Source organism: Pagrus pagrus (genome assembly GCF_965226575.1).
Source record: "Pagrus pagrus genome assembly, chromosome: 4".
NCBI lineage: Eukaryota > Metazoa > Chordata > Actinopteri > Spariformes > Sparidae > Pagrus > Pagrus pagrus.
In genome coordinates this window covers 28,577,876-28,604,509 of record NC_140188.1, presented here as the reverse complement: position 1 = coordinate 28,604,509, position 26,634 = coordinate 28,577,876, and the positions used below count along the sequence as shown (strand labels likewise).

The window sequence follows — 26,634 nt, the reverse complement described above, 5'->3', positions numbered from 1 at the left end:
GTGAAAATGAAACGTCTTATGTCTCAGTTTAATCCTAAATGGACCTTCTGTCGTGGTGTTGTAAAGCTTAGGACAGGAAGTTTCACTTTAACTGAACTCACTTGTGGGATCACTATTCAATGTACTGATGGAAGATGATTGTTCATGAGTAAGAAGAGCAGTTATTGGACATGATGGTGCAACCTCCCTACATGTTTCCTCTGCCAGCTACATATGGCATCATTCATCATTTCCTGCAGGGGTTGTAGCAGCTTGTAACTGTGCTGCGCCCTCATCAGTAGCAGCAGGGCCAGATATGAAATGTCAGACCATCATTACTCCTACTACCGCTGTTACTGACGTGGTCATTATCTGCAGAGGCTGGAAAAGGCCAGAGGCTGGACAGCTAGGATCGTCTTACCCTATCATCACACCGACACACTGCTAACATCTGCTGAGACGGAGGGAGGGGGGAATTCACGGCAAGAATGGTGTAGACAAGGAGATTAGAGATGCGTTTTCATTCTACTTAATGTTTCCTAATCAGTCATCAGTAACTCCCAAATGTTTTCTGAAAGAAAAGCTTGTAAGCCAGAAAAAACAGCTGTTTCTATTCTGAAAAGATACTGATATCAAGCTGTCAAACCAGACAACTGGAGAAACATCCTGAAACCCATGGCTTTGAATGTTTAATTAAACTGAGAGTGACTCATCATTGTGCCAAAGATAAAGGGCTAGTGCTTCCCCTGCCGAATACTAGGACTCACATTTCACATGTGCTGTATTGTGCCATATGTCACATCAAAAAACACAAGTGTGTTTTATGTGAATTAATCACAGGAAGTCTGTCTCGTCTTTCAGGAAGCTTAAGGGGACTGAAACATGTGTTGTAAGTAAATGATTTCATTATACCCTTTGAGCCTCATCCGAACAACATATTTAACATACAAGGAGAGAGGGCTGTCCAGTTGGGGACTGTTCATTATGGCCTTCATTAGATATCAGCTTCACTTACTCATTTATCAGTCCGTGTTCTCTGGCCATTATTACAAAGCCAGTCAGTGTAGCCTGAGCTCCAAGAGGCAAATGAGTGGCGTAGCTGGTCAGATGTATTTTTGTAGGCTAACAGGGAAATAAGCTCTGTGACAGACACAAGCTTATGACAGAGTCGTCCAATCAGAATAATTTATATCATATTCTTAGATTATTATTATTATTGATGCATTAATGTGATTGTAACATAAGGGCTGCAGCAGGTAACATGACTTAACCTATAATAATATAACCTAGCTACAAATTTACATTATTGATAAAAAATATAAATAAACTAAGTAACCAGTATATCTAATGCTAACTAAATTACTTAAAGCTTTAAAATAAATGTAGTGGAATAAGGGTGTAAAATTTGCTTCGAGCTGTAATGGAGCAGAAGCATAATGCTTACTGTACGTTCACATGGTGTATATCCAGTATATGTTTTTTGTGAGAGAAGCGCCATCTCATGGCGAAACCCTGCAATTGAATGAATGGGCGTGTTTACAGTAGAATCTAGGCAGACCCCCTGGAGGTGGGGGGTGGGTGCGTTGCTGCTGCTGTATTATACTGACTATTCTGCTATACCCCTGCTATAACTCTGAACCATCTTCATCATGTATAAAGGTTCTTCATCTGCAGCATCAGTCCAAGAGATCCATAGACTCATATTCATCTCCAGGCACAGTAATACCATATAACAGACCAATTCAACCCGATCAGTTCCAAAAGTATTGCACTCGCACTTGCATTGTTGGAGGGGGACTGACTTCCAAGCCACTTCCACTGTGCTTATCGAACCATGCAGACAGTGAAAATGAGGTCATATCTCCCTGTGGCAGAGGAAAACAGCAAGAAAGAGGTCAAATAAGTTTCAACCTTCTATACTATTTTATTAATGCAGAGTTGTATGGGTACAGTTAACAGTCTGAGAGCTACAGGTGGAGAGCTGATTTTGGTGTTGTGAGAGGTGGCAATGGAAAATGTGCCAGGAGGTGACTTTAAAGTAAATTAAAGACATTGAATATGTATATTTTATTTGCATTGCTTAGAGAAGAGTGTACAGTCATCACCCCCCAGCGCTGTTGAATATGTTAATATTACTCATCAAAGCTTGAAATTAAATGCAAATAAGCCTATAAAATATGGTGTCAAGAGACTAAGGAATAGTCAGGTGAGACAAAGTCAAAGAGAATCTCAAGCAGACGCTGGTTCTTTAAATGAGACATGAGCAGCCAAGAGAAGAACTAGCTTGCTGTTCAATTTTTCTTAACCTTTTAACCTCTGACCGGTCTGGGACATTCAGGCTCTAATTAGTGCTTATAGATCCTAGATTCCAAAAACATCCCTGTGCCCTGATAAATTTCGCAACATAGCATTTCTCTGACTTTTAAAGTGCACAGATGAACCAACCTTGGAATCGCCTCACTGATCCATGTGCTTATTGAGTCTGATTGCAAAGGGGCAGCACAGAGGTGCAAATTACTTTATTGACTTCTCTATGTTCTCTGTTTCATGTGTGAAGAATGGTTGCAGAAGAAGAGTATGGTATCACAATGCAAGGGGTCTAGAAACAATTATAACCCTAGCTTCACATGATTTTGGGCTGGAAATGTATTCAATATGTTAATATACTTGTGAGATGTTTGCACTAGAGGTGCCCATACTACTTAGTTTAAAGTTGTATTCATTTATGCTTATGCGTTGAATCTACGCCGCTTCTACAGCATAGCCTCTGTGTAGATGCATGCACTTTAATCAAAGTGCTTTAAGTGCAAAAAAGCAATGCAGTTAAAGTAATTTTTAAAAAGCAGGCTAACATGGTACATTTATGACTGGACAGTCACTGGCGCAGGGTTTCACAAACAATCTTCTGTCTTGTTTGTAATCCCTTGAATGTTTGGCAACTCTCAGGGATTAAAAAAGGATTATTTCACCCTATCATAAAATGTAGTGCTTTTGTAATAAGAAAAAAATGCCGTGACATGTATTGCCAAAATCAAAAGTCAGCCCCCTGCATTTTGAGCCTTGTCCCTCTGTGGCAACAGGAGAAGCAGCGCAGCCTGCAGCCCTTTGAGTATTATATCCTCTTTAGGCCACTGTCACATTCATCTTCTTTTCTTCCAGTCCCTAACACTCTGCCGAGGTGTTACTTTTGACCAGACTGCCTATACCAGAGTGTCACATTTAGAAATACAAACCAACTCTAGTGTGCTGATTTTGAACTTGGCTATCATAAGCTTTTTAATGTCCAATTACACTGAAGAAATGTTGCAAATACTAGAGAGCCATAAAAGAATCGTTATGTAACTTTGTATCTTAAAATAACAGCTTCAAAATCATTCTGATGATAGTGTTTTGTAATAGGCTGAATGGTGTCTCTGTCTCAGCCACTCCACCTCACTGTCACTTGTTTCTGCACTATGTGGCTTCAGTGAGAGGGGAGGATCACAGCGTTACATGACATTACAAGTTTTCAGCACATAACATAGTTAAGATGTAATGAGTTTTGTTCACAGGTAGCACCTACATTACGTCTCATAAATGGTTACAGAAACCTGAGATTTGTATTTACCACAGTGGTGGTAAATACACGATGCCTTCCACACGGTCATGGTGTCAAGGTGCAGGTACAGGTTCCGCAGCAACATATACGTTTAACAGGAAATGGGAAGGTTGACGTGAGTACAAAGCTTGCTCAGCTGTAAGTGGAGCAAATGGGCGGGGCTTAGGAGGGGTCAGTTCTAACCAGGAGCATCTATCTCTAATCTGTCCATCTATCAAAAAACTGCAAAAATACACCTTCAAAAATCATAAATATGATAAATATGGATAATCTGATTTTAATGAACATGGCGTTCTCACTGAGAACGAGTGGAGTGGTCAGTTATAGACAAAGTGAATGTTTCTTACAACTCCCCATTTATTTCAACTCATAAAGACCAACATGTCACCATTAAGTAGTCCTACCATTCAGACTACGACAGCTTGCTGCTTCACCAGTGGCAGCTTTATTGAAGAGCGAAGAGAGAGACACTCACATGACATCTGAGGAGACCCTGAAGTCAGCTGGAAAAATGGTTTTATAGTGTGCTGAGAGCAAAATTGAGAGGGCAGGCCTCACTGTGTGGAGTTTGCAAGTTTGCTCTGACCAAGACCAAAATGAAGACTTCGGTTTCCCCAAGGCACTGTCTTAGCACTGGAGCTGGTCCCTGGGCACCCACTGGTACTAATGCTTAGGATGGGGTAAATGCAGAGAACAGATGTGTATCATTGTGTATGTGATATTAACCTTTATTTGATCATTTTTAAACTGGATCATAAACAAATCACGTGGGCCGGCAGCATCACGCTGTTGTTATGCTTCTCTACAGAAGTCCCTGCAAGGCTTTTTGAGGGTACGAGGGTGAAATGGGTGCAGCAAAAATACAAAGTGGAAAACTTGATGGAGCCTGTGTAAGAAAATGAGTCCAAGCAAAAAAACACAAAACTAAAGCACCACAGGAATGACCACCATAACACATATTAAAGCATTAGTGAATCATACAGTAATTAATGAAGCTGTAAGGTACAACTTAACACTCTTGTATAAATAGTGACTTTTACCTTTTTTTCTTTTCGTGTCCTACTAAATCAGGAGAAAAACAACATAAAAAAAACACTGACAAAATTCATGCGATATAATTGATTTAACACTGTAAAGAAGGAACATTAAAAAACAGTAATATTCTGGCAGTAGGGCTGCCAAAAAAACCAAAACCCTGAAGATATACAATGTAAAAACACTGTTACAACAAAAATACATTTACATGAGATCGTTTTTTGGCCTTTTAAAGTTTTATTAAGGACGTTTTCACATGTAAAAACAATGAAATTACATTTAAACATGGTCAAACACTGTTAAAATACAAATAATCAAAGTTAAAAATGTGTATCAATCTTGTATGTGTAATCAATGTTATATATATTGTAACATCAACATGTATTGTACGTATTGTACCCTTAATATTTTTAATCAACATCACACAGATCATAGCCTTTAGCTTGTCACTAATACATCAGTATCAGTGTCCCTGTTATACAGTAGATTATACTGCTTATAAATGTAGCAACTTTCAGCTTTGACAAATGTTGCACATATTTAACACGGGGACATGTATTCATTTATACACTGCTGACTTACAACTGGAGTCAAGAAGTCCAACAACAGCTCACTAATGGTAAAAACTACAAACCAGCACAAAAATGACAGTTACCAATATGAGCTATGAGATCTGAACATACACATTACAACTAACATAAATTACCATTTGCATTATGGCACATAAAAAAGCAAACTTGATAAATGATATCTGTCATTTAATAAACAAATCTGTGCAGCTACACAATACTCCAGAACTACTGTACACAACCAGTATTCATTTTGTCTAATTTAATTAATGTAATTACTGGATTAAGCACAGGAAGCATCTAAAATGTGGCTGGGACAATTTATATTTGTTCTCCCCTTTAAAACCTGTTAATAGAGTAGATGTCATTTCATGTATTCTGTATACAGAATATATAGATAATAGCATAAGACAAATTATCACTAGGCCTTTTTTTTGTCAGATCATCCAAAGAAAGAACTGCAGATTTAGAGATACGAGCGTATGTAAAGTGATTCAGGACTCATTTATCATAGCTTTGTGGCACGGGCTTATGTATACTTTTTGTGGTTAAAAATAAATTTGTGCTAATATTTCAAATAGAAAATAACTTCAAAGTCAAAACATAGAAGCAAAACATTTTTGTTATCATTATTACCACGTATTTATTATGACCTTTGCTGTTTTCTATTTCATAAATTCCACAACCTCACTCCGTTATAAAGTGCCCAGTTGTATCTCCTAATGTCATGGTAGCACTGCAGCAACAGTTAAAAGATTTACAGATAATAATAAAAATGAAAAGCTTACTGCTGGAGCTCCTCTCTGTCCTTCAGCCCTGTTTGTTTAGTTCACTTGTTCCCTTTTTACACTTATTTCCTCTTCATTTCTTACTTTCCTCTTTCCTGTCATGTTTCCCTTCTTCCAACCTTGTATATGTGCCTCTGTGTCAGTCTGCTGTCAACCTGCCTTGAGCAAGGCAGCGGTAGAAACGAGGCATGGAGTTTGATTCATTTGGGAAATCTCTGAACTTAATAGCTAATGAGGCACAGGCACAGGGCTCTGCAGTGCATGTTCAACGGGTAAAAGTTGGGAGGAAGAATCTGATCATTTTAAAAAAGTGATGTCTGCTACGGCCATGATTAAACAACTTTAAAAAAGCTTAACGGAAGATAATAAAATCAAAAATACATATAATAAAAATAAATATATAATAAATAAAATACATTTCTGTAAAAAAAAGAAGGACAAAACAACAACAACAGGAACAGGAAATTATGTAAATGAAATCTGTTTTGATGTTTATTTACAGATATTTCATAATATTTTACATTAGATGTAAATTCAGTCTATTTTTGTCATTTATGGATATTTCAGTGTATATCAAAAATATGGGGAAAATCTGTAAAATTAAACAGCAAAACAGATTGTATTTACAGAATTTCCTGTTGTTGCTGTTGTTTTTATTGAATCTGATATTAGCAGAAGTCAGTGGTACAGCAGGGCTCACTTCCATTCAGCTCCGAGCCTCAAGTCATGTAACACGCAGTAGGTGTCAGGTTACTTTCATATCGGGCTGTATTAAACACCAGAACTTCTTCTATCACTACACTACAGTTAACAGGCTGGTGGCGAGAAGACTAATGGCCAGAAGTAAACGGGATTTTGAGTCAAATTCATTTGTTTCTTGGATTCACTCTATAAATTCAGAAAGAAAAGCGGTGCCGCACCTTGCGCACGGATACAGACAGATGTGCTTCACATCTGCGAGCTTTGTTATTTTCTGGAGTCGGCATCTTAACTAAATTCACTTAACCTCCCACAGGTAGGCTACCTTGCTCTCTCCCCCATCCGAATCCCGGCAGCGGAGCTGCCTCCCCCAGCAGTGCGCACTTCACTCCCTCTCCACCGCATCCCAGTCTGTCCAGTCCGCTCCAAGCAGTGGGAGTCCGGCTCAGCTCTGCACATCTGGAGCATCGACGGGGAACCGGGGGATGAGATCAAGCAGTTTTTTTGCCGCGGCAGCACCCGCATTGCAACACAGGGACGATGCTGAGGAGCGGCTGTTGAATGTATGAGGAGCATTTCTTGCCTCTGTACATTGTTCCATATTTTTGTTTTATCACCAGCAGCAGTGGACAGACACACACACACACTGGTCGTGCGCTGTCAGCTCATCCACTGGTGTCATCTGTAAAATGTATCCACAGAGGATTACAGAGAGGCTGTTTTCTGGATTTTAAATGCGCCTTGGAAGTTGGGCTGTTGCAACCAATAGGATTTCTATCCATCCTGGTTCCAGTGGCAGCCTGAACAACAGGACTCTGACTGGGATCCTGCTCAGCCATCAGAGATCTGTGCAGCAGCAGACAAGTTCTACTGGAGGATAAACTGTTGCATTGAATCAAACTTTGTCTTTGAACTTGCGGGATTTTGACCTGTCCGCGTCCCCCTCCCGACACCCAGCCCCCTCCTCCGCCCTCAGCGCTCGGAGGGTGAGACATGGAGAGCTGCAGGTGACTGACCGCTCACCGCCGCTTCAGGACGCCTACTGGGGACTTGCTGGACATCCTGGGAATACCCAGGTGCCCCGGGCAGGACGGTGGGTAGGCTGCGCACTGCGCGTCCGCATGGCTGATTAATGTGTGTGTGTGTGTGTGTGTGTGTGTGTGTGCTAAGTGCCTTTCACCTTCATCTTCCCTTGAAACGGCTTCACGTCACCCCTCAGTCAACTTCCTCACCCCGTCCTCACCTCCGCGTCCCTCACGCACACGCGTTCACCCCTACAACGTTCAAACATGTTCCGGTTTTGGCGCGGGTGGTCACGGTTCTGCTTGTCACAAGACAGACACTATATCTGCACATCAGCTGCGGGCTCTCAAATCACAAGACGGGCCCTTTGAGTGGCTGCGCGCGTCACGCACATTATCTGCGTTTTAGTGGGGGGAGTGATCATGTGCTTCATTCTGTCAGGAAACGGCAAAACTCCTTTAATTTGGGAGGCAGGCGTCTTCGGTCACGCCTCCGCGCACACTCAAACACACACACACACACACACACACACACACAGTGAGCACAATGCTGAACTGAGGCACCAGTTGCAGACTCAGAGGTGGAGCAGTGAGCTGCAGCAGAGCAGGGACACTCCACAGGTATGTTGGTATGTTGGGCGTCTACATGAGCACCCACCTGCCTCATTGTCCCACTAGGGGGCCCAGAGACACCATGTTGTGTTGCCTCCTCTGTGTTTACAAGATTAACATTTCCATCTTCCAGCCCTGTGCTCCAGTAGCACTGATTGAATTAAGCTTACAGTAGGTGTCTTTTTCCACTTTCCCCTTAATGTATCATCATCTGCCTGCTGAATTCTTAGTTTCCTATCCTGTGTTTCCCCAGCGAGCCTCTCAGTGAGCTCACCAGCTGAGTCGTACATGTATGGTGAGGTGTGACGATAATGAGAACTGTGTGGCGCTGAGAGCTTGAGATTTTCAGCAGAGCAGTGAGAGTTGTCTTACACAAGAAAAAGAAATGTGCCGCTTAGCTCTGTCCACACGGGATATATTAAATCTAGAATGTGTTGTTTTACTGTGTCTGGTCGTCATCAGTTGAATTTGTTAACCATCAGTTTTCCCAGCAGCCGCAATATAGTTGCTGTAAAAAATGATGCATCCGTGATTCAGCTCCATCTATGATTCAATGTAAACAATTTTTTAAAAAATGAACTGACATAAAAGTCTGTTTATGTCTGTAGCTGTCATATAACAACAAGTAATTCACAACATGTGACAGGGACGGCGTGCCCTGACACTAGAGGGGCTACACCTCAGGAACATTTGGCATTAGGGACGTAACAGTACATATATTTGTCCCGTACCGCCACGGTACGGACGTCACAGTCCAGTGCATGCAGCCATATGAAGAATACATCTGTCCGTCTCTATGGCAGGGCCTTGCAGAGACCTCTGAAGGGGCAGGTGCTGAGTTAAAAAGGGCCATATGTGACCTGATTTTAAAACATCGTGGCGTTAGGGCTGTGTATAGCCACAGTGTAGGTGATGATACTGGTTTTACAATTCAATATTTTATGATACGTTGCAATACTGTGATCAAGGAGATATAAAAAAATGTTGTAACATACAGAACACCACACGCTCCATAGTGCTGCTGACTGCTGACACAGAGTGCAGGCTCCGTCCTTAATTGTGTGAGTGCCATAATTACATGCCATGAAGTCAACAATAGTCGGGTCGCCCATGACAAAAAGTAAGAAACTTTTTCCCGCACGTGCTGTGCTGTGCTGCAACTGTCTGGTTAGTCAGCCCCTCCAGGAATTATTTATGGAGAGCTTTTCATGTTAAGATGGTTTGTTTTTCTGACAGCATGAAAAAGTTTAGAATTTTTACAGATTTGTGGTTCTCACAGAACAGTGAGACCGCAAACATATGATGATCTTATAGATAGTAAGGCATTGTTGCAGATTCAATTTATGACAGTATTCAAATTAGCACAAAGATGCAACATACACAGTTATGAAACAGTAGGCTGACATTAATCCAGGAATATAATAGTCAAACACTGAAAGGGAGGTGCCACGAAATGTCACTGCTAGCCGATGGCACGATGTGTACGTGATCATTCACTTCTTGTGAAATACACAGATCAATGCGCACATAATTTCACGTGCTTCATAGGAGGGTAGGTCACACGACTACGAGGTGAAATGTCAGTGGCCTACTACTGTCCGGGTCATTTTATTTATAGCTAATTATTATCAATTGTTAAATGTTCTTCTTGAGGGGCCATGGGTAGGCCATTTCAGTGGGCAAGAGACCGTAAGCACAGAGTTAGGGTTATCCTTACTCACATGGGTCTCAGGACAGACGGTGTGGTTCATTGTACAGATTGTAAAGCTCATTGAGGTCATCAATGTGATTCGTGATTTTGGGCCATATCAATAACAATGGCTTGAGATAATGAGGACTTAGTCCTGTTTTGTACTTCATCTCCTGGCTGAGACTAGCTTCACATTGGGAATACATTACTCTTGCACTGTGTGCTCAAGAGAGATTTTCTACGCTCCATTGTAAAACTACTGCGTTAGTTATCTCCACTCTCGGGCTCTTTAGACACATTCCATTAACGCTGAAGTTGACGTATAAGTGTGAAACAATTAGGTGAAGCAGCAATCGAGTTGGCGAGGAGCTGCAGGCCTGCAGGCCGGAGAATGAATCAGTCCAACACATCCAGGGGACTAATAGAATTGTCTACCACCAAATAAACGCCAAGTGTATCAGCGGACGTGCTGCCCAAGGCATGTGATAGATTTTTCTCCAAAGTTCACCGCTCGAGGGACAGTATCAGACCTGTTGAGGCAGAAACAGAGGAGGACGTGAGGTAGGGGGTGGAGGCAAATGGAGGCAGGTGGGGGATGGAGTACCAGGGAGCAGTTGGATTGCTCCCAGTATTTAATATTGATCCTTTTGAGTCTTACCGCCTCTTTGATGGTCTGAGAGTGAGCCGGAGTGTGCTGCTGGATGAAGTGTTCCAAGGCACGAAGCGAGGAGCAGATCAGATGGCCTGTTTTGTTTTCAGATCTTGTTCAAATGAAACGACTTTTGCTAACTGGAGAGCATTTTTTAATGACGTGCATCCATTTCAGTATGTAGGTGGAGTTCGAGAAATTAGGGCCTTAATTGAGATTGCCTTCATTCCACGTTGCTATCTGAAGAGCTCAGTCAGCCGGGTTTATGTGTGTGTGTGTGTTTGTGTGTGTGTGTGTGGGGGTGTTGTGCAATGCTACTAAAATTCTTGTTCAATTTGAGCTGGATAATCATTTCCCTTGATTGTGTACTCACTGGGGCACAACTTGGATGCGTTGCAATGCGGAGAAAATTACAGTTTATTCTGCTGATGGTAAAGTAATGACAGCAGCAGAGACACAGAGAGAATGGTGACTGAGTGTGGTCCATCAAGGCGAGCATGCGTGGGGTTAACCATCAGCCAAAACAAGAGTAAAGGAATTCATGTTAAAGATATAATGTAATATTATTGTGCATTAAAATGTCCACAACTAAGACTAAATTGAACCTGACTAAGTGTAACATGATCAAAAACTTTAAAACATAACCTCCTCAGTGAGCATCTATGAGTCACATAGATAGATCTTCAACAGCGGTGGTGGTTGTTTAGCAATAAAAACAAAAACACCCATGGTCGTGAGACAATATTCACACAGCGGCCATTTTCCTCTGACATTACACCACAAAGGGTGGGAAGGTCAATTCTGCTCTGTTCTTGCAAATCGTATAAATCTGACAAATTGTTATCATTTCACTGCTTTCTGATTGATCAGCAACTGGAAAGATAATGGAAAGTGAAAATCTGGAGGACATCGGGCCATTTTTCAGGTAAAAACAAGATACTTGACAACTTCAATGTGACAACAGCTAACGTTAGCATTCAACCACTTCCAAGCTACCATTACTGTTTGACAGTGTTACGCAATATGATTGGAAAGGCATAAATTAATTATAAAATTTCAACACACATCTTGGACACATTTATTTTAATGCTGTAAGTGAAACACACTGGATGTAGTTGAATGGCAATGATAGTATTGAAGTGGTTGAAAGCTAATCTTAGCTAAATGGTTATCAAATATGTTGGTTTACCTTGAATATGGCCCGATATCCCCCCGGATTTAAATTTTTCATCATCTTTTTGATTGCTGATCAATCAGGTAATGGTGAAAAGATTTTTGTCATATTCCCTACATTTATATGACTTGCAACCTGGAACACACATGTTCTGTTACATGTTGGACCATCTAAAACTCATCTAAGCTCTTGCACAGTGGCATTGAACACACTCCCATACCAACTTCAGACTACAAGACTACATGATCTCAGCCCAACAATGGTCCAACAAGATGTCTGGTATGGTGGAAATAACGTTGAAAGCAACCATTGCTCATTTTATGTAATATAGTAAGGCTTGGTGGAAAAGTCTTCAGATGTTCTGCTGAAAGACTCGTATGCAATGATTTTTTTTTTTTGCCCTCTCTTGTCTAGTTTGACAACTTCGATGATTTGTGTCATGACTTTGGCCCATAGGAGTATAGATGTACACTGAACGTTTCTTCATGCTGCAACTTTAACATTGTTTAGGTTGAATTTTCTATTTCCCTCTTCTCACAACACTTTGCTTATGCTATGGTTAGGTTTACACAACAAAACCACTGGGTTAGGGTTAGGAAAACATCATGGTTTGGCTTCAAGTAGCCGACCTGTTTTAGTTGACATCCTGGCGACTGGGCTGCCAAATCAAGACCGAGTGAATTTACAGGTGAGACTGAATTGAAGACCAGACATTATACTGGGTTGAGGCAGGCAGACATATCAACATTATATTGCTGAAGCAACTTAGCAGGATATCTCTTCAGTGTAAGACATCCAGACAGATCCTGACCACATCCAGACAGTGTCCATAGTCTGGCCAGCAAGGAAGGACACTGCAAGAAGTCCTTGCTAATAAATAGAGGAAGGGTGACATTGTTACAGAAAGACATAATGGCACTTAAAACGTTAAAATGTGATAAATATCAAAATAACAGACTAGTTAAATACCTCGGCCAGACAAGGTTGGCAACAGTAATAAAACAACAAATGCTACTAAACACAAGGTGTTGGCTGAGCAAAATGTGAGTTTACGTCACACACTGAAGGACAGGAGGGTTAGGATAGGAATTATAATTATGATATTGCTATTAACTATCATATCTGATAAATTCTGGTGTTATTCTGGCTTTGGCCTCTGTAATTTTTCACAGTCATAGTGTACGAATGTATAATTGAACTGAACTTAACTTGACTTACTAAACACTGGATGTCATCACTCGTATCCAGTATGATGGGCACTGGGTACTGTCATGTGAAAGGGGTCTCTCAGAGTGATGAACCCACAGTAAATTAACACCTGACTCAGCAGTCTCCTCAGCTTAATGGTAGATTTTAGCTCATTGTTTTGGTTTTACGGCTCACTTTAATGTTTGGTTTAATAAAGTTCTCATTATCTTGGTTTCGATCATAGCAGGCAACGGAAGTTGGCACAGAGTAATTTATAAATATAAGTAAGGGATAATGTATAGTTCGGGGGTTGTTATGGAGAAATAAACCCCGACAGGTTGTTTAATACAACCTGAAGGGGTTTATTTCTACATAACAACTGACTAACTATACATTATCCCGCTTATTACACGGCTTACGAGTGAAATAAATAATAAATAATCACCCACAATGATTCAACAGCAACAAGGATTGCTCGTAAAGTTTTCACTTTCACTTTAACTTTCAAGGCGGGCTTAGAGAGGAGCTGGACAGCAGTGCTTCTTATGCTGTGGTTGGTGTAACGCGTTGAAAGTCCAGCTGTCTTGCTTATGTTGCTGGGGCGGATCAGAGCACCGTCCCTAGCAACGGTCTGTTATACTTGACGATGGACGATGGTCATTATACAGAAATAACAGACCGTAGAACTCAGCGATGGACCAATCAGAGAGCAGCATTCAATAGACCCGTGTAATAAATGTACATTAAGTGCTTCAAATAACAGACAGACAGAGTTAGATTTAGCAACTAGCTGGTGAACATAGTGGAGCGTTTAGCAGCTAAAGAGCCAGATGTCTCCCTCAGGAGTTGGTAGAGACCAAAACAGAGCTCAAAGGAGAGTGAATCCTAGATGTACATTCTCCAAGTGCTCTGAATCTCCAAGTGAAGTTTTAGTTTTGTTAAGATTTAACAGCTAGCAGCTGGGCGTACTCCAGATACTGTATCTTTTTGACGTGTACGTTCTGTTTTAGCTCCTGTCTCTTTAAGGCCCCCCCTCCCAAATATCGAGTCTGCTCTGATTGGTCAGCTCTCACAAGCCTGAGCCAACTCTGCTCACCTTGTCTCTGGTCGGCTCTGTCCTGTTTTCAGTTTTCACTTCACTTCTACCCTGAAAATAGGCATATATTATGCAAATGTGTGACATGGTGATGTAGTGTGATGTCAAGAAGTCACAGAATTGAGGGCGGGCTACTGACGAGGCATTTCAGGAGCAGTGCTTTCTGTGGAAGAGAGGAGATCCTGTTGGCGCAGACTTTGCGCTTTTTAACTTTTATGATCTTTTACATTCACACAACCTAAATCTAAAAAACTGAAGGAAAGAAAATACCAGAAAAGCATAATAAGTCTCCCAAAAATCCCACGCAGTTGGAGTCATTATTTAGACAGCTGCCAAAGTGAACCAGGAGAGAAAACGCAGACAACCTAAAAAGCCAGGAGACAGACTTATTATGACATTTTATTGTACCAGAATCTGTTACCCATCACCTTAGGCATGTTCAGACCTGTGGCTCGGTGGCAGCCCAAACCCATCCATTGTTTAAAAAATGATCCAGTGCCATTGGCATTGGCGTCTCCTTTTTTTCTCCTCATTCTCTTTCTGCCTTGAGACAGAAATTGAAAAAGAGGTGCCTACACCGACTCAGCACTGAGACGGCTGCTGGAAAAAAGGAAGAATGGGAGGCAGAGGAAAAAATGAGAACTGAGACTTGAAAAAAAACTGTGAGCTGACACATTTTACAGAGCATGTTTAATTAAAAAAAAGCATAGTGTGTTTGCAGCAGGTTGTTTTTGTCTGTTCTTCAATCATTCCAGACTGTAAGAAAGGCAGAGTCCTCAGGTGGAACAGTCTTTACTCAGAAGGGGTGCAAGAATTTACGGGTAACACAAATAATTCACCTCCCGGCATGTGGATGACTTTCTTGCAAGCATCAGCGCAGGTGTCGCAGTGAAATTATGCTTTTTGTTGTTTCATAAGCAGAGGACTTGCAGGTGGATGTGCGCATTATTCAGACATTACACACACAATGCAGTCATACCTGAACACACTGGCAGGTTGGCTCATTCTTGCATCTCCACACACGTACGCACACTTTCTGACAGATCAGAGAATCGTCATTTCTTGTAATTGAATCATCTCAAGGCTTTTAATCCCAGCAGAGACCAGTCAGCATGTACCCACAAGGTCAGTATCAGATGCACGCACACACGCGCGCGCAAATGCTCAAAAATACACTGAAAGCATCTCCTGGAAACACATGCCAGCGCGGTACACACACTGACGGTGCTGCTGAGAATGACTAGACGTATTCTTTGCACTAAGTCACAGCAGATTGAAGTCTTTGATCCAGCCGCTGTCTTTGCAAATGACTTAAACCCAGAATTTGCTGACACACATTTTTTGACTGTTTAACTGATTAAATGGCTTCAGTAGAATCACACCCCAAACAAACAGAAGTGCTTCAGAGAGAGGACATCCTGCTGCAGGTTTACAGAGGGAGGAACGACTGAATTGGAAACGTGAGGTGGAGTTTCCTCTAATGTGATTTAAATTCAAGATTAATGGGCCCCTTAATGAGGACAGGAGAAGCTCAATGTCAAGAAGTTTTCAACCAACCACTTTTTTGACCGTCATCAGAGCCACAACTCTGCAGTGCAGATGCCACTTACCTAAGACCCTGATTATAAACAAAACATAGCCTACACCTACGTCCCTGAAACAAATGGACATGTTTTTCCACAAAAAGAAAGAAATATCTTGTGTAACGTTTGACAAATTAACAAGTAGGCCCAAATATTTAAGAACTTGTGTCAGTGTAATAAGTTTCTTCTAATGCAACAGGTCTCAGAACTGAGCATTTTTTTAAGGGGGGGTGACGACTTTCTCCACAGGCAACTAAGAGGTAGCCTGTAAGGGTTACTGTTTACTGTATTTGTAAAATTTTACGTGTTTGCCGAGAATATCTTGTATTCTTTAATACATTTAGTGTAAATGATGAAATCAGTTGAAACAGTGTGTTCAAACAGCTTTTGGGAGTTAAGATACCGAAACAGGATGCATTTAAAGCATGAAAAACAAAATGCCTCGACACAATGAGACTTTTTACAAGGAGAGAAACGACCTAGAAGGTACAAATGATTTGGAATATGCTGTTGCCATTTCACAAAGTTACGTTTCTCCTCAGGCAGCAACCCAGTTTGTAAGAGATCGGAGATATTGCTGTTACTAGTTGAAACACACAGTGAGTTCACAAACATCTGCTGCTAACAGGCAGGTTAAGGGAGCCCGAACACATCATTTACATTACAATGAACTACGTGGAAATCAGACAGCGTTCAATCCATTATGATTGTTGTTCTTCTTCTTGTTTCTCAGAGGACATCAGTTGAGCAGGCAGTCCTTTAACGTGGCCCAGGACCCATGTGCGTTCATACTACTAAAAGAATGTGATCACGTGTGGCCAACACTATCTCTGAATGTGGTGATCAGATCTTAAATGTGTCCTCAATGCGTCTTGGGAGTGTTCACACCTGTACTAAGAGCTGTCCACTTGTGATCGGTACGTAGGATGGACGTTGATGCCAAATGTGAACAGGGCCGGAATACTATCCAACATCAGATCAAGTCAAAGGTCAAATCAGCTACCCTATCAGAACATATGGCTGTATGGATATTATAATAAATACACAGTTAATATGTAGACAGGAGGAAAAAAAGTAGAATAGTCTGCAAGATGCTGTAGTTACTCCTATGACACGTGGCTAGCAAAACGACAACATCAGATTATCCTAACTTGTGCCACTAGAACAGATGAAGGAGAGCAGGAGGGTCACTATAAATTACAATACAAATCAATCCATCATCATTAACTGGAACAGATTTCAGCACATGAATGCATAATCTGTAAGAAAGGAACAAGACATGGCATCAGAAACATTATGGATTTCATTTGCAATCCATAGTATTAGACAATCATGTAGGACTGTTTGATTGTATGCAGGTACACAGTCCATGTGGAGAGCAACAGAGGCAGAAATGCAATCTCAGAACCCCCTGGCTATCCTCTAGTTTGTATGTTTGTTTTTTTTGCTTTTATAGAGATTAGTCAAAATGACCAGTGCACAGAAAAGGAAGCCTCGCCCATAAACCCCAGAATATTGACTTTACCATAAACAGATAATGTGATGTCTCCTTATGTTTCTGCTGATGAAGTTTCTTCATCCTCCAAACTACATCCAAAGGTTGTCAGGCACTGATACGATGCGAAGTGTTCTGTGAAAAGATATGGTAGCAGGGTGCAATGGAGCTTTGCTTATTATCTCAAAAATAACCAGTGTTGTAACGATATACAGTGAATCTGAAATAGGCTCGCTCTCCTCTACATGTGTCATTGTACATTTCCCTCAAAGCTGGTGACACGAGGGTAGAGAGCGCTTTGTGAACCTCGACAGTGCACCTGCCCGGCCCAGGGGATTCTCAGGATGATTTATTCAGTACGGACCACCAGCTGATGGAAACACAGCTCAATTTTATTTGGTTTTAAATTTGGTTTAACAGCTGGATAGGAGCACTGGTAATGATAAATGGAATGAAATAAGGAATAATGTAGAATTGTGATGGGTTGTTGAGAGGAAACTGGTGTACTCATGTCTATTCCAAGACATTGTAACTAATGAGAGCCTTGAAAATGTGGCTGCACATGTAAAAAAACAAAAAAAAACGTGGAATGTTGTGGAGTATGTAGTGATGGCCGACCTCAGTCCCACCAAAGAAAACAACATCAAGCAGCAAATATATCCACTGCAAACTGTTACTTAGAGCTGTTTCTCGTAGTGTGTGTATGCATGTGTGTGTGTGTCAACACATGTGCATGTGTGTGTTTATGTCCTCAGGCTGTTGTGCATGACTGGCAGAGTAAGACACAGATCGATTGGCAATGCGTGTCATATATTACTGCAGATGCACAGCTACCTGCACCATGTAATGCTGTTTGTGTGTGTGTGTACGTAATCAAATTGTGGGCACAAAAATGTGTGCACAGAGTTACAGTACAATGACTCTCACCCATTCGGGAGCACAGAGATGGTTCCCACAATGTATCACATTCATTTTCTGTGTTTTTTTCACGGGGTTCATGGTTCTCACACATTTGAAAAATCTTTCATATTGGAGGAGTCCACGCCTCACAAATTACTCTCAATGCTAGTGATCAGTGCCAGTTGAGGACGTAGCGCATAATTTATGTTTTGAGGGGGAAAGTGGTGTGTGGAGATCGGGATGGTGGAAGTGTGTGTGAGTGTCTGACTTCCATACAGAAGGTGGAGGTTTGAGTCAGAGACCTGCAAATTAACAACTGGCTTTTAATTACATACAGTGCAAACATATAGGGTGATAAGATATTAATACTGAGAATTATGAGGTGGGAAATCATCTGAGAGCAAAGATGTGTGTGCCCAATGAGATCTGGCCTCTCACCAGACTTTTGAAACTGAGCAGTATGTCAGTCTTGAAGAAGAAAAGCACGTGTTCCGATGTGTTGTCTGCATGATATGGAAAGTTTGTTTCATTTTGTTTTCAATTGTCATTTTTACTGGGAACTGCGCCAACGATCATAACAGAAATCAATATGGTGAATATGGAAGATGCACCTGAAACATTTAAATAAGCTTGTTTTTGGAGAAATCCTGCTAAAATGAGGAAAGCTGCTCTTCTCCTTTATTTTCTTTCTTTGCAAGTATGCATAACCGTAACATAATCATGTTTAAACAGGGCATTTTGCCTCTCATGTCTTCGCATCTTAAGCTTTTTCGCATGTCGTTGAGCAGAATCTGCATTATATGAGTTTTAGACACGCAGGAAAGGAAGTCAGGTGACCTTCATTTTTATGGTAACAATAATTTAAACAGAATCAAAACTACCTGGTTAGGTTTGGGAAAGTATTATGGTTTGGGTAATGTATGTGTGATGGTAGTTCACTTACAAACCTAAGTTAAAGAAAAAGGTCGCCCAAAAAATTGAAGATTCAGTCATTATCTACTCACCTTCATGCTGATGGAAAGTCAGGTGAAGTATTGTTGTCCACAAACATTTCTGGAGCTTCACAACAAAACAGTGTTGCAGCATTCTCCTAAACAAGCTGGGGACAAAAAACAACCAAAAAATACCCATTAAAATATTTCCATACAGCTCCTTCGGCACAATCCATGTCTCCTGAAGCCCCGAGATCCCAAATGGATTTGAAAAGATGTTATTTACGCCCTAAACACACAGTCGAGCCCCGATCCACTTCAGACGGGATGCATGCTAATGCTTTTAGCTTGGCAGCTACAGTGAAGATTTTGACATAACAAAAGGGTGTAAATAACATCTTTCCAATCATTTTTAGAACTTTGGGCTTCTGGAGACTTGGATTGTGCCAGATGAGCTGTGTGGAGTCATTTGCTGTGAAGCTCCAGAAATGTTTTGTTAAAAAAAAACACTCAACTTTCCATCCACATGGGGGTGAGAAGATCAAATAAGTTAATGTTGACTTTTGGTTTCACACAGGACACAAATACCTGTCTCCTGGGTGAATCTATCCACCCCATCAACATATCATCATACCCAAACAACTGAACAGGTTGATGTGAGCATCTCCTATAGCGACACGGCCACATGGTCGTTGCAGCGTAACAGTGAAACACATACTGGACCTTCCTTGTGTGCTTACAGATTTTTTTCCTAGAAAAGTGCTTGATTCAGGTGAGGCTAGATAACAGGGAAGGGTAAAATAATCGATTAACATAAAAATCACGATTCTTGTCTCCCACAATTCAGAATCTAACACAAACGTCAAAAACGATCTTCTAAATGTTAATTATTAGAGTAAAGTTGACACAACAAAAAAGGCAGAACTAAACTGGGACACTTTACACTGTGCACTCGCTAGAAGGTCATCTTCAAACAAGGCAGGAGTTGTAAGCGTTTCTTTCATTTAATGACTGAATAAGACCTTTGCAAGATGAACATTAGGCCGTCACGAGACGTTACGACGTGAAGTCAACGGAGCGGAGCAGCGGTCAGCAGTGACAAACAAGACCAGCTGTCATCTGCTAACGAGCTAACAAACACACACCGCAGCATTCAACATGTTAAACAAACTCCGTGGTGAAGAAAAAACTCTCCTTATTGTGTTTTACATCAAAAACCTTGCTATCGCTCAACATCTTGTCCAACAATGGACCCCCCCGGAGCTAACAGTGCAGCAGAGATCCTGCCGTCACTGCTGGACTTCAATGAAAACGTAAGAAGTCGCTCCGTGTAAACTGCTTAAACTTGAGAGTAGAGTACAAGACAAGCAAATGGCGGTAAAAGTCATGTCGTCTGGCCAGAGCATTAGGTTAAGGATAAGGGTTGGGCATGTCGTATGTAATGTGTGGTTAAGGTTAGGATAGCTCTCCAGTGACTGTAAGATGAAATAAGTATAAGCGTATGACAGAGAAACGTATGTAAAAGCAGCAGTGGAAGAAGTTAATGAAGCCGTGTAGCTTCAGACGTGATGATAGAAGAAGGAAACAGAGACAGATGATGGAGACGGCGTCTTCATTGTTTTATCTGGAAGCAGTCTGCAATTGATTTTCAAGGTTCTTGGAAAGACAGTGGTCCTCATTCATAGGACTCTGCTTTGTTACACTGCCAAACTCTGTTTTTATCACTTCAATCTCAGTTGGAGCCATAAACAAAGATCTGACTTGTATCTGCAGAGAACATCTCTCTGCTCATTTCAAACAGTGTCTTTACTGCACATAGACTACTGCAATTAAACAATGAGATTACCTCCACGCTTGGTGACAGCACTTGTAAGTGTTCATATTTTGCAGCGCCCGGACTTTTTTTAATGAGATCAAGACTCACATAATTAGCGTCGATCACACATGAATAATGAGTCACCTCTGATTTATTTGTGCTTATTTGAGTTGCCTCCATTCATCTGATGTGACAGGATCTTAGGATCCCGTCCAATATACATCCAGCTCTTTTTCTACAATGCTGCGATGAATGAGGGCCAGTGTCCTGAGATGAATACCATGTTTTGAGGAGATTCAGTAAATCACTGCGATGTTCATGGATTATGTGTGGAATAATCAGTTAGGAGGGGTCTATTTTTGGTGATTGGGTGAAGCCTAAAATATCTATTTGACAAAATGAAGCTCTGTTTCAAATCTTTCTCTAGTGTACTCGTGTTTGCTGTCCCCTGTAGGTACGCTGTGACATTAAGGCTCTTGCTCCAAAAAACACCTTGATTTTTCCTTGTGGTCACATTACATATATTATGTACATTGACATGAAGAGAGGTTATCATTTAGAAACACTTTCCTATAGACATGTAGCTATAACTAGCAATAACAAAACGCTGGACCAGAAGCTATATTGTTTTGGGACATTATTTATAGACATCTCTCTGAATTGTGTACTTTGTGGACTGAGTCAGACACTTCAGTACAAATTCATGAGTCATAGTACTGCAGTATTTTACCTGGTGGAACTGGATCGTGCTGAAGGAGTTGGACTTGTTATCTAACTTTAACGCAAGGAGCCTTTGTCTGTCTGTCTGTCTGTTACTATGATATTATGATCTACTCAACACTTAGCAGGTTTGTTGGTGAGGTCCCAAAGAAGTGCAGTGTCCTATTTAGTGCAATTTATATACGGGCCATTTTGAATAAACAGCGAACACAGCTTTAGTCTGGCTTTATGGCACTGCACATACACACACGCACACACACGCAATCCCGCTCACGCAATCTCATTGCACAAAATGGAGATTAGCGTGGCTAACAGTTTGCTGTAGTAACGAGTCGGATTGAGAAGAAAAACAAACGCAGAAGATTAAATGAGTCTGGATGAGTGTGGAGATGGTTTTCTGTTTTTCACAGTAACTGGAGGTCATAGCTTATAAAATAATCTTTTAATTGAATATTTCTAATTTTCTATTCTGCCTTTTGATTTTAATTATGACCAAAATGATCCTCTTTACAGTGTGCTCTGAAACTGGAACTGTGAATTTCTGAACAACCATTTCTGACTGAATTTATGAGCACACCCATATTCAGAGCAAACAATCAGCAGACTAATGGTTCGTTTGAATCATTAACATATGTTTAGTTCACTGTGTAACACACCTGGGGTGGCTGTGGAAGGGAGAGATGAACCATGAGCTTTGCAGTCTGTGCATTTCTCCGACTGTATGAATGTGATGCACTCTCACTGGATGTTTGGAAAGTTTGCTTGTTTTTCCACCCTCACCTGCAAAACACTTGCTGCACAAGCAGCAACGAGCAGCGCCAGCATCAACTCTAGTAAAGTTAGCCAGACTTTTAAGTGCATTGTCATCAGAGCAGGGTTTTTCTGTCTGTGTTCCAGCTGACAGATCTGACCCGCCCCTCGCACATCGCACAGAATAGATGTCAGGTGCATGAAAAAGAGAGATCTCTCTTCTGGCTTAAGAGCAGCAAAAATACATAATACATCTTAATTTCTCCAGTACTATGAAAACATTGAAAACATTTTCTAAATCTATTTTTGACTTCTGATCCTGGACTGGCTTTCCTCCCCCATTTCCACCACTGCTCATAGGACCCAATGCGGAAGCGAGCATGGGTGTCTGCCTCATCCTTTTCGCAAAATCTCACTTTCTTCCTGTCCAAAAGCAAAGACTGAAAACACACACACTCTGAATACGTTCTGCCGGAGCAGATACGCAGGGCTTCTATTTCTGCTGGATGCTGGAGCGAGGCACATCTATTCAGCCGAATTCAGCACAGAGCAGACAGGACGTCACACACCAAAACAACAACATAACATCCGGTTAATTTTCATAATAAAACGCAAAAATCTAAAAACAGAGACTAATACAAGCACTTCTTCTTATCCTTCGGTTGGAAACGCTTCTTGTTCTTGTGTTTATAACACATAACTATAACTGCGGTCGCGTGTGATTATGTAATTATCGCCGGAACTCCTCGGTCTGTCCGGCAGTGCTGTGCTGTGCTGCACTCAAAACGGAGCCGTTGGGGTTGCCGGACGACGGAGCACGGAGCAAACCGTACCAGAGCTGTTCCGCAACACACGTGCATCCAGTGGAATTAGGCAATAAGAGCCTATAGTCATTTTTTTCATTTTGTTTTGTTTTGTTTTCACATGTCTGAAGTAATTGTCATTCATTCATGGATACCCACTTGATACATCAAACTTGGACTGATGAAGCCCTGTGTTGGCTTCAGATAAAAAGGAATACCTTTTTGCATAAATCAAGGACTTTAGATTTTGTCCCGCATCACTTCCATTGCAGGCACACTAGGGTGGGATCTCTTGTAACTGTTTCTATGCTCGTATGTGTTCCTGGCTATTATTTATAGACAGACTTGTAAGACTGTGGACTTGTCCTTCAGAACTGATGTGTCTTTTTCTTCCCCCAACATTTACATAAACTCTTATTCACAGCAAACCTTATAAAGTCAGTGTTTATCATCCTATTTTAATAACATGACAGGCCTTTTAAAATGTGTTGACAGTTATTAAAAACCACTTTAAAGCCTTGTCTGCACTCTTGTCCACCTGCTCAGTATATTTTTGTTTTAACTGCTCTCAGGATTTATGAACTGACTCAAAACGAATGAAGCTAGTTCAATGTTTTATTGATATTTCTTTTACATTCTGCGCCTGAAAAATGTCTTCTTGGTTTGAGTGGAACAAAATGCAATCTGTTATAAAAAAATATCACTGGTTTCTGGTTTTAGATTCTTGCAATTTTTATTGCTGAATGAGCAAAGATTTCCTGGAGCTTGTAGTCAATCTGTGGTTCTCAAGAGCATCCAGATGGTCAGTCTGCTGCTGCTTCCTTGCCTGATCATGGTCTGAATTATTCATTTTCTCCAGTATGGAGGGACTCCTGTGGCTCCCATGGGTCCTGTTACACAAAAAGTCTTAAAAATAACTTTAACATAAGTCTTGTCTAGTACTCGTTTGTTGGATATAAAAAAAAGAAAGGTGATTCAAAGTGATGTCCAAAATAAAATGATTACACTCGGAACCGCTTTGATTACAGTCATGATCTACAAATGGGAAGCTTTGGTAGATTTTTTATATATATTTATATATATATCATTATATATATATATTGTTCTATTCTGTATGTACTCCTGGTGCGTGGCAACAGAAGCTCCTCTCTTCCAAAGAAAAAACTGCTCCTGGAGTGCCTGAAACGCCTCATCAGTAGTACCTCCCTTAATTCTGTGATTTCTCGACATCATTATGTCACTATGTCCCACATTTTAGGGCTGGGCCATATAAAGATATTATATCGTTATCATAATATGAGACTATATGTCGTCTTAGATTTTGGATGTTGTTAAATCGTGATAATGCATAAATGGTGTTTTTTTTCCTGGTTTTAAAGGCTACATTACAGTAAAGGTGATGTCATTTTCTGAACTTACCAGACTGTTCTACTCGTTCTAATACTTGTCTTTACTCACTTAGTCATTATATCGACATTACTGGTAATTATTTATTATTACTAACATTGTGTTAATATTTTGTGAAAGAACCAATCAGTTAGAGAGACAGGAGCTGAAACAGAGCATTTCCGACAGAGGGGGTATACAGTACAGCATTACAAGAAATCTGATGTGCTCTTTGAGCATTAAAGCATGTAGTCCTATTCCAGCAGTAACCCTATATAAAATTATAACCTGAAAATATGCATGTCTCCTTAAAAGGTGCACAATGTATCTTTTTTAGAAACAACTGAGGTTATATAATTCTACGTTCTTGAACTCGAGGCAAAGTGCTGTTTTTGTTTTCACCCCACCATAACAGGTGGCCTATGCTGTAGTGGGCATTTAAACATGTGCTGGTGTGTCTGTGTTGCTGGCGGTGCTGAGTGGATTGCCGGCCATACTTTCCGCTTTAAACACAGGACCCTTCAGCTCACAGCTGTGTCTCTGGGCTACGCAGAGTGGACAGGCAGAGTGTCTGCAGGGAACAACTTGATTTTGGCAAGGCGCCGTTTTCCCGCCGGCTGCTTGTTGAGGGGCACACTGCCCTTCGGACACTCAGCCTGTCGTCTCTCTCGCACAGAGACACTCTAGCAGCAAAGAGCAGTTCAGGAGTAGGAGTGTAATACAAGAAGAGCAGTGGCCAACCAGTCAGGAGGGACTGCAACAGCCGAAGAACGCTGTGTTTATTGGGGAAACAACAGGTCGCGATCACAAGTTACATTTCTGGGGAGCTACAGCGTAGGGCATGCACCTAAGCAAAGGCTACGCCATAGGTACGGCATCAATTCATCGCAGAAGCATAAAGGAAAAATAAATGTTTTTGGGGGAGGAAAACATCATGGTTTGGCTTAAAGTAGTCTACCTGTTTTGGTTGCAATAAAACTGCTGGAAATCTTCCCACAGAGCAGAACTGTGGTCGCCTACATGGCAGTCTTGTGGCCTATAATAAGCCAATTGACCAATTATCCAATTGACATGGATAAATATCCCTACAGGTAAGAGGAATCATATGTACCTTGGAATTTGGGGTGAACTGTCCCTTTAGGAGAGCTGTGACATCTTTTGAAGCATCATATATGCTATCACTTAATATGTAGTATGTAGTAATATGTAGTTATGTTAAAAGGTGGGTGGGCCATATATATATACGTGTGACACATGAGAGTTTTGGGTATTGTTATGTTATCATTAGGACAGAACCTACAGTACATGTTGGTGCTTGAAACATGTCAGGGAGTTATTACTATTTTCAGGCATGACCACAGCTGTAACTATTACCCAGCAGCAGATCACCACTGTAAAATGAAAAAAAAAAAAAAAGAGTGTGTGTGTGTGTGTGCGTCATGGTCCTTCACCTCTCCTTCCACACGTTCCATTGGCTGACCTCAACGCTGCAGCCCGATGTCAGATGGGATTCACCAATCAGATCCTGATCCCCCCTGAGAAAACCTTTTATTCTTTTATTTCAGCTTCCATCACTGTGTGGATGGAAATGGAATCCATGTACGCACACACAGACACACACATACCCACACACACACTAAAAGACACATAAGCAAAAATACATGATGATATGCACACAGAAACAACACACATATCTATTTGAAAAATGCACACATACAGTAAAAAGGCAGGCTCATTCATATAAATAAATCTCTATAACAGCAGCATAAGGACGCACAGGCAGCTCAGAGGAAGATATGTGAGCTTTAGGATGGTGTAATCAATAATTGATGATAATGCTGTTAATGTATGGCCTCAGTGTATAATACCATGGGTTAGATCTATGTCTACTGACGCTGGCCTGACTCGCACTATCCTTCATCCGAGTTTACCCTGCAGACTCAGGCTGCCAGTACACATTCCTCATCCAGACCTCCATGCCAGTGCACTGTTGAGTCTCTACATTCACTTTTCTTGTATCCACAAATCTACAGCCCCTGTGCTATTTATACCTTTTCAGTGTGAGTACAGAATATTAGAAATTCTTCTGACAGAATCATTTTTTGTTTGTAGAGAAATGAGACGGCGCTGGTAAAAAATGGTTGTTGCTC

General features: G+C 41.1%; 1 protein-coding gene across 1 annotated transcript in view; it reads left to right on the top strand.

Annotated features, from left to right (window-relative positions):
* The first annotated feature begins 7,668 nt into the window (after positions 1-7,668).
* The window catches only part of LOC311256394 (chloride channel protein 2-like), a 206,819-nt gene continuing 187,853 nt past the window's right edge, over positions 7,669-26,634 (top strand). Inside the window, exon 1 of the mRNA XM_084351429.1 lies at positions 7,669-7,761. The gene's annotated coding sequence lies outside the window, so the exon portion shown is untranslated. The remainder of the gene's footprint in view (positions 7,762-26,634) is intronic.